General features: G+C 39.4%; 1 pseudogene; it reads right to left on the minus strand.

Annotated features, from left to right (window-relative positions):
- The window catches only part of LOC146460064 (uncharacterized), a 52,997-nt pseudogene extending 39,220 nt beyond the window's left edge, over positions 1-13,777 (minus strand).
- Positions 13,778-17,487: the final 3,710 nt, after the last annotated feature.

Consider the following 17,487-nt stretch of genomic DNA (forward strand, 5'->3'; position numbering starts at 1 on the left):
ATCAGGATGCTTACATTACGCAGGACTATGCTAAAGCCATTCAGCAGGAACGTTGCTTTTTGATCAAAGCAATGAAAAAAGCCAGAGAACTCGGATTTGATTCCAAAGTTATTGATCGACATCTTGTTGTAGGCGAAGAAAGATTTACCTGCGAAACCATACCGGAGCACTTAAAAGAGAGCCCAATGGAGACTGAAACCACAACATAAGTCAATTTCTGCCTCTTGGAACTATGCTTTTACCCAAAAGCTTTATTCCCTGTTTTTCTACAATTACCTTTATCAACAAAAAGTGCATTGTACAGTTTCATTTATAACTCTAAACAACCTAAACAGAGCTGAATTTGCATACACCGGCTAACCTCAACACTCCCTCAGGAGCGTTTTACATAATAAGTGTCATCTTTTTGTTGTCTCGTACGTGCTTTCCTTTTATGTTTAGAAGTAACAAAAACACTTTGTTTGGCAATTGCATATATTCCGTGTTTACATTCTACTTTTTTAGATACAGGTATGCTTTACAGCAAGCTAGTCAAATACGACAGCCTAGGTTTAAGATAAGTCCCACCAATTCAGGTCAGTTAGTAACTGCTTTAATACATTAATGCAGGATGGATAACGAAAATTCATCAATTAACTTCAAAATTGTTTCGCTAAACGTAAGAGGTTTAAATAATTCTATCAAACGTAGAAGTCTTTAAGTGGCTTCATAGGCAGACTGCTCCTGCTATTTTCTCAAAGAAACCTTTAGTACCGAACAATGTATAAACATCTGGCAATCGGAATGGGGTGGAAATATCTTCTACAACCATGGATCAAATCATAGCAAAGGTGTGATGATTCTTGTTAACCCAAGATACCAATTAGAGGTGATAAGAAGTATCAAAGACAAAAACGGACGATCAATAATTTTGGAAATCAAGCTAGATAATCAAAACCTTGTCCTTGCCAATGCATATGCTCCGAATGACATTTCACAACAAAGCAAGTTTTATCAAGATTTAAATCAAACTCTAAGTGGATTTTCAGATTGCAACTTGATAATTGGAGGGGATTTCAACTGCGCGCTAATGCCAAAAGACAGAAAAAGTGTGAAACAACGTTCACACAAACATACTGTCACAAACGAAATTGAAAATCTATGCTCTAACTTCGCTCTCACAGATATTTGGCGCGAATTAAATCCCCAAGCTCTGTCATTTACGTGGCATGACCAAGCATTCAAGTCTCAAAGCCGACTAGATTTTTTCCTAATCACAGCTGATTTAGTTTATCTAACAAAAGAGAGTAATATTATGAACACTCCTTTCTCAGATCACTCTGCTATTATGTTGAATATACAATCGGCCGACCAACGCAAAAAATCAGGCCCTGGTTTCTGGAAATTTAACGCAAGTTTGTTAGAAGATAAAGAATATGTACAAAAAATGTGTGTAAACATTCCGGCTCTCATAGAAAAGTACAAGGATGTCACAGATCTTGGCCTGAAATGGGATGTCATCAAGATGGAAATCAGAGGCTTCACAGTGCAGTACTCCAAGAGAAGAGCTAGATCAGAAAAAGACCAAGAAAAACAACTACTAAAAAAACTAAATGATCTACAAGAAAAACTATGTTCCTCGAGAAATGACCCTAATGCACTGAACGAGTATTATTCACTAAAAGCAAAATTAGAAAAACTATCAAACAGAAAAATTAAAGGTACAATATTGCGCAGTAAAGCGTGATGGTATGAGCACAGAGAAAAAAATTGTAAGTACTTTCTCAATCTAGAAAAGAGAAACTTCTTAAGGAAAAAAATCTCAAAGCTGAAACTATCTAATGGTGAAGAAACTGACAACGTAAAAACAATACTTGAAGAAGAGAAAACATTTTGTAAAAATCTATATTCTACTAGAAATGTTAATCCCAATAACTCCGAGTTTGATGCCTTCTTTAACAACAACCTGTTAACACCCCTTAATGAGGATCAATCTAAGAAATGTGAAGGCTTTCTAACCGAACAAGAATGCTACCAAGCTTTAAAACACATGGACAATGGAAAGAGCCCAGGCTCAGACAGCTTCACATGCGAATATTACAAATTCTTCTGGGATTACGTTAAACAAAATGTTACTGCAAGTATAAATTATGGCTTCGAAAAAGGCCAATTATCAATATGTCAAAGAAGAGGTATCATAACACTAGTACTGAAAAAAGACAAACCGACCAATCTCCTTGGCAATCTAAGGCCTATCTCACTTTTAAACACAGACTACAAAATTGACACGAAAGCAATCGCAAAAAGACTGGAAGCTGTCCTGCCGCTTTTGATAAACGCTAATCAAACTGGCTATATCAAAGGACGTTATATCGGTGAAAACGTCAGACTCATTAATGACATTATTAGCTACACCGCAGCAAAAAACCTCCCCGGTCTTGCTGTCTTCCTCGACTTTGAAAAGGCATTTGATTCTATAGAATGGAATTTCCTTTTTAAGGTTCTTGACAAACTTAATTTTGGTCCTGACTTCAAAAACTGGATACAAACTTTCTATTGCAACACAATTAGCTGTGTCACAAACAATGGTTATGCCTCTGATTTCTTCACGCTGGAGCGAGGCGTCAGGCAGGGTTGCCCACTATCAGGCACACTCTTCGTCCTTGGTATTGAAATTCTTGCTCTTGCGATTAAGAAAAACCCGAAAATTGAAGGCATTAGAGTTGGAGCACGCGAGATAAAAATCACACAGTATGCGGATGACACAACAGTTTTTCTAAAAAACCCTGAATCAATGAGTCACTTGCTTGACCTCCTAGAAAAGTTTGAAAGATACTCGGGATTAAAAATTAACCACACGAAGTCAGAAGCAATGTGGCTGGGAAAATGGAAAAACAGAGAAGATAGCCTGTTCAATGTTAAGTGGCCGAAAGACTCTGTTTATGCTTTAGGTATATACTTCTCAAACTCGGAAAAGGTTAGTAATAAACTTAATTTCTATGTAAAATTAGATGTTTTGGAAAAGACCTTAAACAATTGGAAGAGACGGAAACTAACTCTGTTAGGCAAGATCAACATTGTTAAATCTGTGGGCCTCTCAAAGCTTATTTACAATTCATCCGTACTGCCAGTCCCTAAAAACGTCTGTGAACAGGTAAACAAAATCACCTTTAATTTCATCTGGGACAACAAAATAGCCAAAATTAAAAAAAACACAATTATTGGCGAACGCAAAAATGGGGGTCTGAATATGATTGATTTTACCTTAATGAACAAAGCCCTAAAGTCCATTTGGATAAAGCGACTTCACCTGAGCGAGAATTCAGCAGGGACGGTCATTCCAAATGAAGCCACATTACACATGGGAGGCTTAACCTTCCTCTCAACCTGTAACTGTAACAGTAAGGATCTTAACATCAAAGAGCTACCACTCTTTTATGAGAGAATGTTACAATTCTGGTTTGAGTTTAAGGATGTGCAGAATAATAAAATGCCATGCACAAAGAAAACGATTATATGGAACATCCAAGATATTAAAATTGTAAATGGTTTGAACCCAGGAGTCATGTCATAAGTACATAAATTATGATCCGGGTGAGTGTAGTCCTGAGAAGGACTGTTTGTGGTGACATTGACTGACGTTTCGACAACCTGAGCGGAAGTCATCTTCAGAGTCCTAAGATGACTTCCGCTTAGGTTCTCGAAACGTCAGTCAAAGTCACCACAAACAGTCCTTCTCAGGACTACACTCACCCGGATCATAATTTACGTACTTATGACAAGATATTAAAATTGATAACAAGATGATTTTTTTCCGTACTTGGTTTGATAGAGGAGTTTACACCTTAAAAGACCTTCTCGACCCGGATCTAGATTTCCTTAGTTATGAAGAGTTTAAACTCCGTTATCAGCTACATACAAATTTTTTGACCTATTTTAGACTAATAAATGCTATTCCACAGGAATATAAAAGGGCAATAAAGCGAACGGGGCTACAGCAAGAGCATCCTACACAACTGTGGGATAACTTGAAAGCGCTAACAACTAAAGCCATACACCAAAGTTTCGTGAAGCGTATATTTGAAGAACCCACCGCAAAACAACGCCTTATTGCCAATGGGTTAAAACCAGACCAAATAAGCAAATACTTCAACTTAGCTTTCTCTATCACTATAGAAATAAAGTTAACTATGTTCCAGTACAAAACCTTACATGATATAGTTTTTACTAGAAGCAAATTATTTAAAGCTAAACTGGTGAGCAGTGATCTTTGCTATTTATGTTCAAAAACAAAACAAGATCTAAAACATATGCTTGTTTCGTGTCCGTTGTTCTGGAAAATCTGTCTGGAATGGTATGAGACTCACACTACCATAAAACTAGAATTGTCAACCCATTACAACTTCACGCCGATTTAAGTGTGTCATTCAGAAATGGGAAAAACCGCTGGATTTTGTAGCTTGAAGGCTCGTTTTTAGTCCTTTGGGCATTCACTTCGGAGTCACCGAAAACGTGTTGAATAAGTTCGGTTTCATTCGTTTGGAAAAAGGTGAGATCTTTTGGCTGAGGACCTAAAGCGACTTCAAAGGAAGGGAACAATAGCGCAATTATGCGACCACGAGCGGCAGAGTTTATTATCGTATCCTTTTGTTCTTGATGTGTGAATAAACTGCATAGAATGACTTGGGACTTTACATGCATTTAGTTTTTTTCGCAAAACATTTCCAAGTTCGATTTGTATTTATGAAAATAGAGCATTTTGAGAGCCTCAAAAAGAGATCTTGAACGAGGGTTTTTGGTCAACGTAGGCCGAAGTTCGATGTTTGTTTGTTGATCGGCAGTTCGAACTGCAAAGTTAATTTATGCGAAGCCGTCTTCGTCCGAAGCGTGTGTGAATTCCCGGAGGTACATGTATTATTGCAGAGAGTCCTGAACGAAAATTCATCCCGAAAACGTTTCTTTTTTATTTGTATTTTTTTTAACGAAAAGGTCGATTTGACGGCTGTAAAAAATGTGGTCTGAATGAATTTCTGTGGTCGAGATTTCTCAACGACGCGCTCCGCAGCCGACTGCTCCTTCTCGTTTTGATTTTGAATTATTGAAGTTATTCCCTACAAAGTAAAAAAGTTATTAGGTGAATTTCACTTTCTTCTTTAAATAAATGAGGCCTGGATTTTTTACATTACTGCAAACGCTGAGCATCCTGAGTTCTTGATATTAACTGAAATAACAGCCGTGTTTACGTTTGATATTCGAGATCGTTCCGATAAGCGCGTGCTTGATCATAAGCATAAAATAGACTTTAAAAGTTTAGAGATTATCAAAGAAAAGTTGCAGTCCGACAGCTTTAAAAAGTTTTTTTTTGTGAATCGAACTGAGCTTTTGTTCGTTCTCAGATGATAAACAAAAGGAAATTGTCACACATTTCCTCAAAGGGCCTTCCGATTTCTATAGTTGTCTTACATTCCCGAGTGACATCCGACGTGAACACCGATGAATCGGCAATGAGTCTAAACAATAGCATGAATATATGAATACTTAACGACCCACAAAACGTGGGTACACACTTAAATCGACGTGAAGTTGTCATGCGCAAAAATCTTATATGGTATCATAGATAATGATAACCTTTGTAATTTAACTAATCACCTCCTACTAATTGCAAAATACTATATATATTGTTGCAGTATTAATGAAGAACCTTTGTCTTTTAGTACTTATCCAACAATAGTGATAAGCAAAGCTGAAATCGAAAAACAAATATCAACAAGGACTAATTCAAATGAACGTTATTACAATAAATGGTAACCTTTAATTGACAACAAGTTTGTAACCTAGAGCTGTATATTACTTTTCTTTGTACTTTGTAAGATATAAGGGAAATAAGCAAGCCATAGTAGTGAATGTAATTGTATTCTTTTTTTTTCTTTTGTTGCATCCTAGTGTATTGTAAGTATCATTTGTACGTATTGTAAGGGTAATATAGATATTGTCAATAAAAAAAAAATCAAGCGCAGAGCACAAGAGGCAAAAACATGGCTTTGTAGCAGCAATGGTGCAGTAACACCTTCCCAGATTGAAGAAATTAGGACATTACTCTTCAACAGTGAGCCTCAACAGGAGGTCCTTCGTATCGGTGATTTGATTATTGATGCTAATAACCTTTCGACTTTAGTTGCTGAGAGGTACCTCACTGGTTTTGTTATTGATGCTGCATGTCTGAAGTACAGTGAGGAGGCCATGTCAAGGGGCTCACGCTCATTGTATTTACCTTCGTCTACCCAAACCTGGACCTCAAGCAATAATCTTCTCTTTCTCAAATCTAAGTTGCAGCCCTATGTTTCAGGGAGAAATCTCAGTGGAATCTTGTGGATCCTCACGCCATTACATGTAAATGGTAATCATTGGGGTCTTCTTTGTCTGAATATGGTACAGCAGCAAATATTCTATGATGATGGGTTAAAACAGAATCATCCATCAAACATACCAGAAATTGTTGAGAATCTTTTGAAGGCTGTTTCCTGTAGTTCACAAACAGTGTGGAACATCAGCCTACCATTACCGCGTTTCGGGATGCCAAGGCAGCCATCATCTGGTGAAGGCTCTGCAAGCTGTGGAGTTGGTGTGGTCCTTGCAACCCATGATTTCCTAAACACTCATCACTGCACAATTCCCAAATTCCACTGGAAGTTTAATGAAACGAAGACGCACGGCCTGAGACTACTTCACCAATTTACACAATGGATATAGTTCACTACTAACATTCAAATATTATTGTACTCTTCAACTGGCGAGACAAAAAATCCACAAATTAAATGTAAAATTAGCCAGCTAGTATATAATTCTAAGGGTTTCCTCTCACTCTTAAGTTTTCAGGTGGCACGCCCAAACTTTGGAGGTCATGAAATCCAATGACCAAAATTATGTTCTTTTAGTTAGATATTTATTTTAATCAAATAGTTTATAATTCTAAGGGTTTCCTCTCCCTCTTAAGTTTTCAGGTGGCACGCCCAAACTTTTGAGGTGATGAAATCCAATAACCAAAATAATATTCTTTTAGTTAGATATTTGTTTAATCAAATAGTTTATTATTCTAAGGGTTTCCTCTCCCTCTTAAGTTTTCAGGTGGCACGCCCAAACTTTTGAGGTGATGAAATCCAATAACCAAAATAATGTTCTTTTAAATTAATTAAACATTCTTTAATCAAATAGTTTATAATTCTAAGGGTTTCCTCTCCCTCTGAAGGTTTTCATGTGGCGCGCCCCAACTTTTAAGGCGATGAAATCTACTTGTAACTAAGTTTACTCCATCTGATTATTAAACATTATTTCGTAGACTTGTGTAAATAACAATATCTGCTCTGGTTAGTTTACTTTGTCATTGTATGAAATAGCAGAAAGCAAGAGACAAACGGTTTTTCTAAGAGCCACAAACCTTGCCTTGCACACCTCTATGCGAAGTCCTGTAGATTGAAATCGGGGAGTTCAGAAGAAAAAGTTCAGAGACCTCCAGACCAAGATCTTCAACCTCTGGGATGAATTCAACTCTGGTGGCCGCAGTGGAAGAAAACTATTGAAGGCCTGCTCCAACCCCAACAGCTGAGCAGATTCCTAAAACGGCTCTTCTAGGGGCCAACCCAAATCGACACTGCACTTAGTCCATTTGCTACAAACCAAAAACGGCTCTTTTAAGAGCCACCACATCTGTGAAAGTCATACTTTACATTTAATTATGGGTTAGAGACTGTTGTGAGTGTTTTGTTTACAAATACATGCACTTGCTGACTGTACAATGAACTCGAAATGTTCAATACTGCACGAGGCCTTTACAATTTTTTGTTCATTGTACAGTCAAGTGCGTGTATTTGTAAACAAAACACTCACAGCAGTCTGTAACCCATAATAAAGTTTGTTCTTATTTGGCCGCGAGAAAACTGGGTAATACAATCTCATTGATCGAGTCATTGTGCTAACTGATTTAATAGAAAACTCCAAATTTTCACCAAACATATTACATACGAAAACTAAAGCAGTTAGTCTGAACTTTTCTCGAGTAATTCTGTTGCAAAACGACTTTGTAGGGAAACAGCTTTATTTTTAGCGAATCGACTTTACATGTGTAGCGAATCGAATTCCACTTGCAGTGAAAAGACCGGACTCCGTTCAACATTGCACCCTACAGGTAACAAACCACCATATCAGGAATGATCAGGAATACGTTGTGACCAATAAATAGTAATTGTGTGATTCTTAACTTACTGAATTCTCTTGCGCAACACATATACACAAACTGGTGATTCAGTCTGAGATCAGAGTATTATCCTCGTTCCCAGAGCTTCCAATGTTCTGGTTAGCGGTTAGTCCTTCGCACAACAATTTTAAAATTTGTGGATCTGGGGATGAGAATAATTAAATTGCCCGCTCATGTTGATTTTTTTTACCGGAAGTTTTTTAAAAGGTACAAGGGATGAAAACATCTCTTAAACTGTAACATTAAATGAAAACAAATATCGCTTCATCAACCATTAAATTGATAAGTCACCGGTAAAGTTAGTTCACATGAATACTTTTTTGACATACAACCTTATACCAAGTTTCCCATGCTTTGTGTTCGGGAAAAGGTCTGGCCACCAGATTAGTTCCATTTCTCTTGTCCTGCGCCCGACTCCTTGGCCTACCTCTAAAGTCCCTTTATAATGAGTTCTTTTGTCCAGTTGAGTTCCGACTCTCCACTAACTTCGGTTCTTAGAAGCTTCCAGTTCATCCGTAGGATTAAGTGCTTCCGTACCCAAAACCCTTTCCTGACCGCTATACAATGCAAAATCTTTCAGCCTGATCGATTCTTGCTCATGAAGACCGTCAGCAAATGGAGCAATGCTAAACAGTTGGTACGAGATGCGCTTCGCTGACGAAGAGTAAAAGGGAGGCTTCCTGTGTGGAACTTGCCTCATGCTGTGGACACGGCATCCAATTTTATAAGTAAAATGACCAAAGTATTGCGCTGGAACTTGACTGATTGCGATTGAAAACCACTCGCCTAATACAGGGAATAATGTCAAGGCTAAGGAAGAAACCTTGCTGAAAAAGCCCAGTGGAAGTCTGTCTAGAGGCAAGAGACTGGTTAAACTGTCCCAGAAAAGAAAGGGTGGGCAGCCAAGACCAACAGAACAGCGAAAGGTCGCAAAGCGCCCGAACACAAACGCCAGTACTGCAAAGCCCGTGTTGACCAAAAAACCGGTCTCTCAATCCAAGAGTGACCCACCAAAAGCACACCTAAAGTGGATCAACTGGGGTCTCCTAACTATTGATACGGATACGAGCATTGGCTCAGGATCCTTTGGGAAGTGCTATCCCGGCCTGTGCAGAGATTCATTCAGATTTGTCGTGAAAGAAATCGAGAAACATGACGACTCTACAAAAGAATTAGAGCGAGCAAAGAGAGAAGTCTTGAACGAAGCTGCTGTAATTGCCGCTCTTGGTGACCATCCAGGTGTCCCCCACCTTTTTGGCATTTGTATCAAGAAGCCACCTTACCATTTGGTACTTCAGCACCATGCTGTGGAAGGTCGTAGTATTACACTTTCTCAAGCTGTTTCTGACGGGATGATTTCAAGTAACAAGGAGTGCGCGATAGTCATGAGAAAAACGTGCGAAGCGCTATTATACCTCCACAAGAATGGATATCTCCACAATGACCCGAAGGGGAACAATGTCGTTTTGGATGGTAAAGGAGACACGCCTGTGATCATAGACTTTAGCAAAAGTTGCCAAATAGAGAAAGCTAGACTAAGAAAGCCGAAACTGGACGTTTATAAGGCCATTGTGCGTTACCCGCACATCGCACCGGAAATACATCACTGAGAGAAGCAAACGACATTGAGTGACGTTTATTCCTTCGGTGCAATGGTTGCATGTGTTCTTAAAGATGGAAAATTTGAAATCCCTACTCTGAAACAAGCTTCGAGAAAATGTCTCTCGAGCAATCTAAGAAAGCGGCCAAAACTTGAGGAGCTGTTGCAAAAAATTGCAATCTAATTCTTTAATCTCGCTGACGGGAAACATTATGCATCATGGTACAGATTTTCTTATTCATTCATTGCTTGCCGGTTATATGTTATAAAAGCTAGGGAAATCAGGCAATAAACATTTCCGATTGTTATTCAAAATTTCTCTCTTTGAACATTTAGACATTTTTGTAAAGTATAGTGAATTTTATTTGGTCACAATTTCCAGTTACCTGTGATACGGTTTTGAAAAATTGCATATATTTTGGAAAGGTAGCTGTAGTTATATTCTATAATTTAGCGTTTATTCTCTGCTTTGAAATGCTTAAATGTTTTGGAGTATTCATTGACTTCCTCGCTTTTTGAGGGGTTACTGTTCGAGGAATTTTTTGGTCAGCTGTACAAAGTGATTTTCACGAGAATATTTCTCACCTCAGGTTTCCCGCCGTTTTACGATTCCTTCGAAAATCGCTTTGCGTTCAATTTATAAAGCGATTCAAACGTGCGCAATTTCACTAACTCTACGGTTACTTTGTATTTTAAACCTCAATTCCAAACGTTTTTAGCATGTCTATGGTTGGTCCACACAATGTTTTTAACATTGCTGAATAAAACACTCATTTCGCGGTTCATTTTCAAACACTGTAATTCCGTGTACCTCAAAATCCACTTCCTAATCTGGTGCTGAGAATAATTTTAAAATTCTGAAGAGATGTCAGAAAGCTAATTAAAAACTCTTAAATTAACCAGCTATTGACTGATGTAAGACATGTTCCAAGCTCTTAGTGTGACTATCCTTCTGCGTTCAAACCATGGAGTTGACAGCTAATCTAATTTTAATCTCCCACAAATATTTTATAAATGCGGCGTTCTACGCCGCTTTCGCAAAAAAATCGAGGCTCTAGCTTTTCATGAGCTCTTCATCCGTTATTTCATTATTAAAATGGCTGAACATTAATTGATTTCTGACAAAGGCATATTTAACCTCTCTGAGGGAAGTTGGCGTCGTCTTGCACCTGCTTAAGTGTTTCCAATTTCGTGTCACAACCACGTCCTCTCCCCAGTCTTTCCTCGGTTCTCCGTCACCGTTGCCGTTCCCGCCATCCATGCTTAAAAGCCCTAATACTTATTCAGTTTAACTTGACTGGTTTAGTAGTCTTTTTCAAAAATATAACGTTTAAAATTAATAGAAGATTGTGAATGCAGATGCCTCTTGTTGCTCTCTGTAGAGGCAACTGTATTCACAAGTCATTTAGGGCAGAAATGGTAAAATGCAAATACCTTTTCCGATTTTGCGGACATCTCCTTTGAATGACAGCGTGGAATATGTGCAGTCACAACACCTTTGCAGAAAGAAATTCAGGGTATTTTCTCTGTCATTACTCCCTCAGTGAGGAGTATATAATTTTCCCTTTAGGAAATATGTTCCGGGACACTAGGAATGACTTCATAGTTGTCTAGGTCCAAGACAGAACACAAAGTGGCTTGTCTTCTGGCAAGTGATTACCAGAAATCCAGTTCGTAACTTTCACATGATTGATCCAGTGGTGATCTCTGTTTTGATTGTCCTCTGTCATTTCCCTGACTTTCTGGAAAATGTCAATGTTACAAAAGCAAATTTCCATCCAGGTCCAATCTCCTTTGGTGTAACAATACTGCCAGTACTGCTTCTCATTGGCTCTCTACAAACTGATGTGTCGGTGCTCAAGCCCCCATGTAGAGTAGACGAAACTGCTTGTAGAGTGTGAAATGAGGCACTGTCATCACATGGTTGTTGGCATTACCATATTAATTTGTTACCTCGGATGAAGACCTCTGAGCTGGGGAAATCTGTGCCACTATAGGGGGCAAACTTTCTGCTTGCAACAAATCTTCCTCAATGCATGAAGCAAGAACTGCCTCATCCTTTTCCTTCTGGTAAACCATTTTGGCATTATATAACAGGCCAAATTCATCAGCTTTCTTATTATAAAATGAAGGTGAGACACCAAGACGTAATGCAGAAAGGAAGTTACACATGGCCTTAAAAAAATGTAAAAAGAAATGTGTTAACATTTATAATTTGGAAATATCAAACATGCACAAATTCTGTCGAAGTCTAATGACCAAATCTTATCTCCTGTATCAATAACAATGTGTTTTTTTGTACTTTGACACATGCTTGTGACAAAGTTCTAAATATTAATAAATAAGAAGCTGAATTTAGAGGACACTCTTTGGAGTTCTACTTTAGTTAGAACAACATTTTTTAAACATTTCTTATTCAAAGCAAACAAACGTCTTCACGACACTTACATGAAAGCCAGTGCACTTGATCAGGGTTGTTACCATCAGTTGCACCACATTGTTTCAAAAGCGCTGCTTCAATACAACAGATGCTGCCACCACCACACTAGGCAGCCACATGTCTTCATCGCTTCTTTTATTACGAACTGGGATGGCTGCTGTCATCAGAACAGAGTACAACAAGGGGGTGCGGGACTTCAAGTCTGAGCTGGCCTTCTTCAAAGACAGGTCTTGGATCTCTGCAGCAGCTGTTTTCCTGAGCAATGAAGGATCCTTTGCAGAGACCATAGCACAGCCTCAGAGATGATCTGCGTAATTTTTCCGTCTGCGGACGCAAGTGATCCGTTAATGAGCTGAAAATGCCGCCGTTCGATTCTGCCGTCATTGTGGTTTGTCTACGAGTGCTCAATGACGACTTCAAACCCATGACGACCACATCTATGAAAGAATTATGCCAAGATGGCTTAAAAATCGACTGTTTTGGTCTCCATAATAATGCACAGGAAACTGCGAGCATGACACCACCCTGTATGCCACACAAGCCACTGTCTTGTCCGATCACAGTCCTGTGCGACGCCATTGATACCATGATGAAGAAGCCTCAGTTTAGCGTTTACCAAGGAGACGTCTATAAGAAAGTGGCCCAATGTCAGTTTACCTTCAAGTTCCTCTGATCGATGAAGATGTTTCTGCTGAATCTTATGGGGAGCAAAGGTTTTGAAGACAGACTGGTCCAACGCTTCCAATTTGTTCTACCATTGCTGAGCGAGCCCAAAAGTTGTCTCATCACCCAACTAAATTTGACCGAGAGTTAGTGGAAGTGCAGGATGGCTGGTTATGGTCTTTTTGGGCCGGCTCATTTGTTCATGGAATCATCCCAGTTAATGATAACTTGCCTTTTAATCAACAGAAACATTCTAATTAGATGCCACCATTCAAACTTGAAAGCCAATCAAAAAGAAGAATATTGTAGTATGCTGTAAGCACAAGCCTGCTCCTCTGATTCACATAACCCTTCAAGATTTCCAGATCACGTGTTTGCACACAATTTTATTTCTTATTTCAGGTAGCCCTCATTGCTCGTAACGTGGTGTCATTAAAATCTTAATGACAGAACATTGCTCTTAGTTATATGATCTCTTGGCTTTTAATCTCTTTAAAAATTTTAACAAGCATTTTTTTCTTTCCTTTTTTCACAGGAAGGTCTTACATCTCCAGGGGCGTATGTCCATTACAACAGTGCCACAGATCCTGACCCTAAATACTTCAAGTAAATATTTAAGAACAGCCTTTGCGAAGAGCAGATAAAGCAGTTTGGTGCCGACTTCCTGCCTCTCTTTCATCAGAAAGAGCACAAAAGACCTGTTCCATGTGCCAATGGTGCTGCAGACAGTGGAAAGACAAGCTTATTTGGTCCAGTTTTCCAGATTGTTACTCTCAGCCGTATAGCCCGCGTCACCAAACAGAAAAGCTTTAACAAATCCATGATAGCCAAACTGAGGTGACATTTCTAGATGAGGCCCATCGCAATCTCCTGGACGTCGATGATTGGAAGATCATATATCAAGGGGGTTTCACCTCTCATAATGTTAAATGGAGAAAAGCAAAAGCGTTTCACTGTCATGCCAGCATGTTCATAATGTGCCATCAAGAAATGGATTTTGCCAATGCACACAATGATGCCATGAATCGAAGGCTGAACAAATGTTACTTCAACAGTTAACCCAAAGTGGATCCGCAGGCGAACAAGTGGTTGAGAGATCATGCTATGGACTGCATTGTGTGGGCCCAAAGGTTGACCGTGGCTGATTGCGGTACCACCCTGACATCACAGATCTCCAAAGATGGTGGTTTGGCAGATGAAGATGTTCAAAGAATTCTGTCTTTCTTTTTAATTGCGGAACACCCACCAAGTTCTTCTCAGTCGGATTGCACGGAAAAGGAGGTCAAAACCAACCACGTATCGTCACAGGACAAAGGAAGCACCACAGGCGACAGCTCTGATGAGGGTGATTTGAAGAAACTCTGCCGCGAGATTGAAAAGGCAATACCAGATGGGATCCGACACAGGCAGCTGTTCATGCTACTAAAAAATGGTGTAGCACGAAAAAAGGCCCAGAATCAATTCGCCAAGACCAGGTGGGATCATTGTCTGGCGGGGTCTCAACAACTCGTGAACTTGGGAGTAGTTGGCGAATCACAGGCAGATCACCTGATCACCGATCCCGACAGTCGACTACCATCGAGCTTGGATGCTAAACATCAACAGCCCATACAGGACAGGAATGAGTGCCTCGAAGCACAGAAAAAGCAAAAGGATCGAGGAAAGGTGAGACTAGCATTCTCCAATCCCTGGCTTGAGAAAAAATAGAAAAGGAGGTGGTTGAGTGTAAGTGGCGGCTTGAGAAAATGAAAGATGCTGAAATGCGTGCTGTACTTAAAAGCTTGCTGGAAATCAAGAGCGACAAATTGCACCAATTCCACCAGGGACAAGGCTCTTTGGGGTTGCAATTGGCAGTGGAGGAAAGGAAGAAACTGTGTTTGAAGTGTGGATGGGTTGAGATGGCCTGCATGAATTGTGTGTGCAACCTCTACTCACCGTTACCAATAATCATAGACACATCCAATTTCAACTATTGCAACAGCCACCGAGCCATGCTCACTCCACCTGAAATCAACCAAGGTACAGATGACGACAAAGACACATTATTCCTCACGCCTCTAACCCCCTCCTAAGTACCCTCCAACGATGAGCCACAACCAATGTTCAGTTCCTTATAAATATGGGAAACGGGTTGTGAAAATATAGAGGAACCTCTCAATAAAGGAACTTTCCCTTAATGGAAATAGTAAAAGGATCCCAACACCTTGAATAGGAACCACTTTTACTTCACGGGTATTAAGAGCCACCCTCCACAAATGTTGACTATCGTCATTTGGACGAGAAAAAATGAAACGCGTCAAACTTTCTCAGAAGAATGGTCTACATAAAGGATTCACATAAATAGAACTTTCAGCTCAGTTTGATTCGTATTTTAGCTGTAGTACGAATATCTTGGTTTTGCCGCTCTGAGAGGGCTTTCAGCGGCCATTTTAGGGCACAACTTTAACAATTTGCCTTAGAAACAAGACGTTACAAATCCGAACAAAAACTAATTATTTGACACAAGCAAATGATTGTTGTTAGGCTGAGAAGCTTTCTTGGGAATTTGATCGAAATCTGATTTTTTTACATAAAATGTTTTATTTCTTCCCTTTTGGACTACTCTTCACAAGTGCTAAAAAAATGGCTGAGTTTAAAGCAAAATGTCGCTAAAGATACATTAGTTGGTATCCTAAAACTGCGTCCCAGTCAATGTCTCATCTGTAAGAAAATGCAATAAAATTTTTGGGCGGCTAAAAGGACAAAATTATAGAAGAACTTTTCACCGTACTTTTGTCAACAAACACCGCCTTTGTAATTAGCATATCAACATGAAAACAACGATTTGCTAAGAAAGTAATGATAAATTCCACTTAACTCGTGAAATAACAAGAACGGGATATTTCAAAATATATCAAGTTATAGTTTCAGTAGGTCACAGCTGAAATTTTGATGATTTGTTGTGCAAAATCACTGTGATACACCCCAGCCAATAAACTGAGTTGAATTCTTCAAAGTCAGTCAGGACAACCATCAGCTGAAAAAATTGTTTTTTTGCCTCATTAGCTGCCGCAAGGAGTCAAATATTTCTAGCTTTGTTATCCTTAATAACCAAAAATTCTTTTAGCAACCATTAAAATCCTACTTTGAACTGGAGATTCACGTCAAGAAATAATTTAAGTGCTGTTGACCTTCCGCCATGATTAAACAATGAGATCGCATTACAGAAACGTGTGCACATCCAGACGGGTTGGGGTAGGGGTGGGGAGGAATTGAAAATGGAACAACTCCTAAATAAAAAAGGCCATTTACCGCCAAAGCTATTCTGTGCATTTCAGGGACTAAACAGGAAACTGCTGTCCCTGAATAATTTTGATTACACCGCACAAGTGAATAGTACTTTCGCGCATGCTGATCGGCTAGCTTGGAGGTGATTAGCCAAGTACTATTTTCACCCCCGAGCAGCCTAAGAGAAACTAGATGGCTTCTCATTTCGCCACAGTTACTTAAGAGAAAATTATTTTGATAAACGAGGCAGCTGTTAAAAAAAAACCGTGACAAAGTTTGGTTTGACGGCATTAAATTATAAGTTATTAAATCTTTTAAACCTCATATTTTAAGGCCAAAAAAGAAAAAATACAATCCCTTCTTTACAAAAACTGACAAGCACTAGTCCTTACTCTAAACTTACGTAAGATCCTAGTCTATTATTCACTGTAACTTTCTATGATTGTATGTCGTGGTAAATAAATAAATAAATAAATAAAAAAGCACTAAAATTACAATGAAGACAATGAAACATAAAACAAATGTGTCCCCCAAGTTGCAGAACTATTTCCCTTTTAGAGAAGAGTTATCACTACAGAACGGACTTGTATTCAAGGGTGAACAAATTGTGGTTCCACTTACCTTACAGGATCGCATTAGCGACAAGGTTCATGCTAGTCACCTGGGCATTCAGGCAGGGATGTCTTAGAAGAGTTCGAGACGCTTTCTTCTGGCCTGGCATGAGCAAGCAAATCGCCGAGTTTATCTCAAACAAACCAGACCAACAGAAGGAGCTATGAAATACCGTCGAGACCTTGGCAAAGCATCTTGGCTGACCTGTTTGAGCTCCACGGCCTTGACTACCTGGTTAGCACTGACCATTATTTCAGCTTCTTGGAAGTGGATGTGCTGACGTCTAAGACTTCTAAAGGAGTTATTGATAAACTTAAGCCCCATCTGGCTAGGTACGTGCTTCCAGACCGAATTACCACAGACAATGGACCACAGTTTGACGGTAGAGAGTTCCAGCAGTTTGCAGAGCAGTACCAGTTTGAATACATTAGGACCTCGCCGCGGAATCCCCCGGTCCAACGGCAACGCAGAGAATTGTGTTAAAACAGCAAAGCATACTGGACATTAAGAACACACCATCGGAAGGAATGGAAAGCTCCCCAACACAGCATCTCTTTTCACGCAGAACCCGAACTTCCCTACCCATAGCTAGTCAGTTGCTGCAGTCACAGTTGGTGCCTGATGTGGGCGACAAGTGGCAAGAGAGAAAACTGAAACAAGCCTTGTATTACAACA

The sequence above is a fragment of the Pavona decussata genome, unplaced genomic scaffold (assembly GCF_977016875.1).
Source record: "Pavona decussata unplaced genomic scaffold, jaPavDecu1.1 SCAFFOLD_215, whole genome shotgun sequence".
Classification (NCBI taxonomy): domain Eukaryota; kingdom Metazoa; phylum Cnidaria; class Anthozoa; order Scleractinia; family Agariciidae; genus Pavona; species Pavona decussata.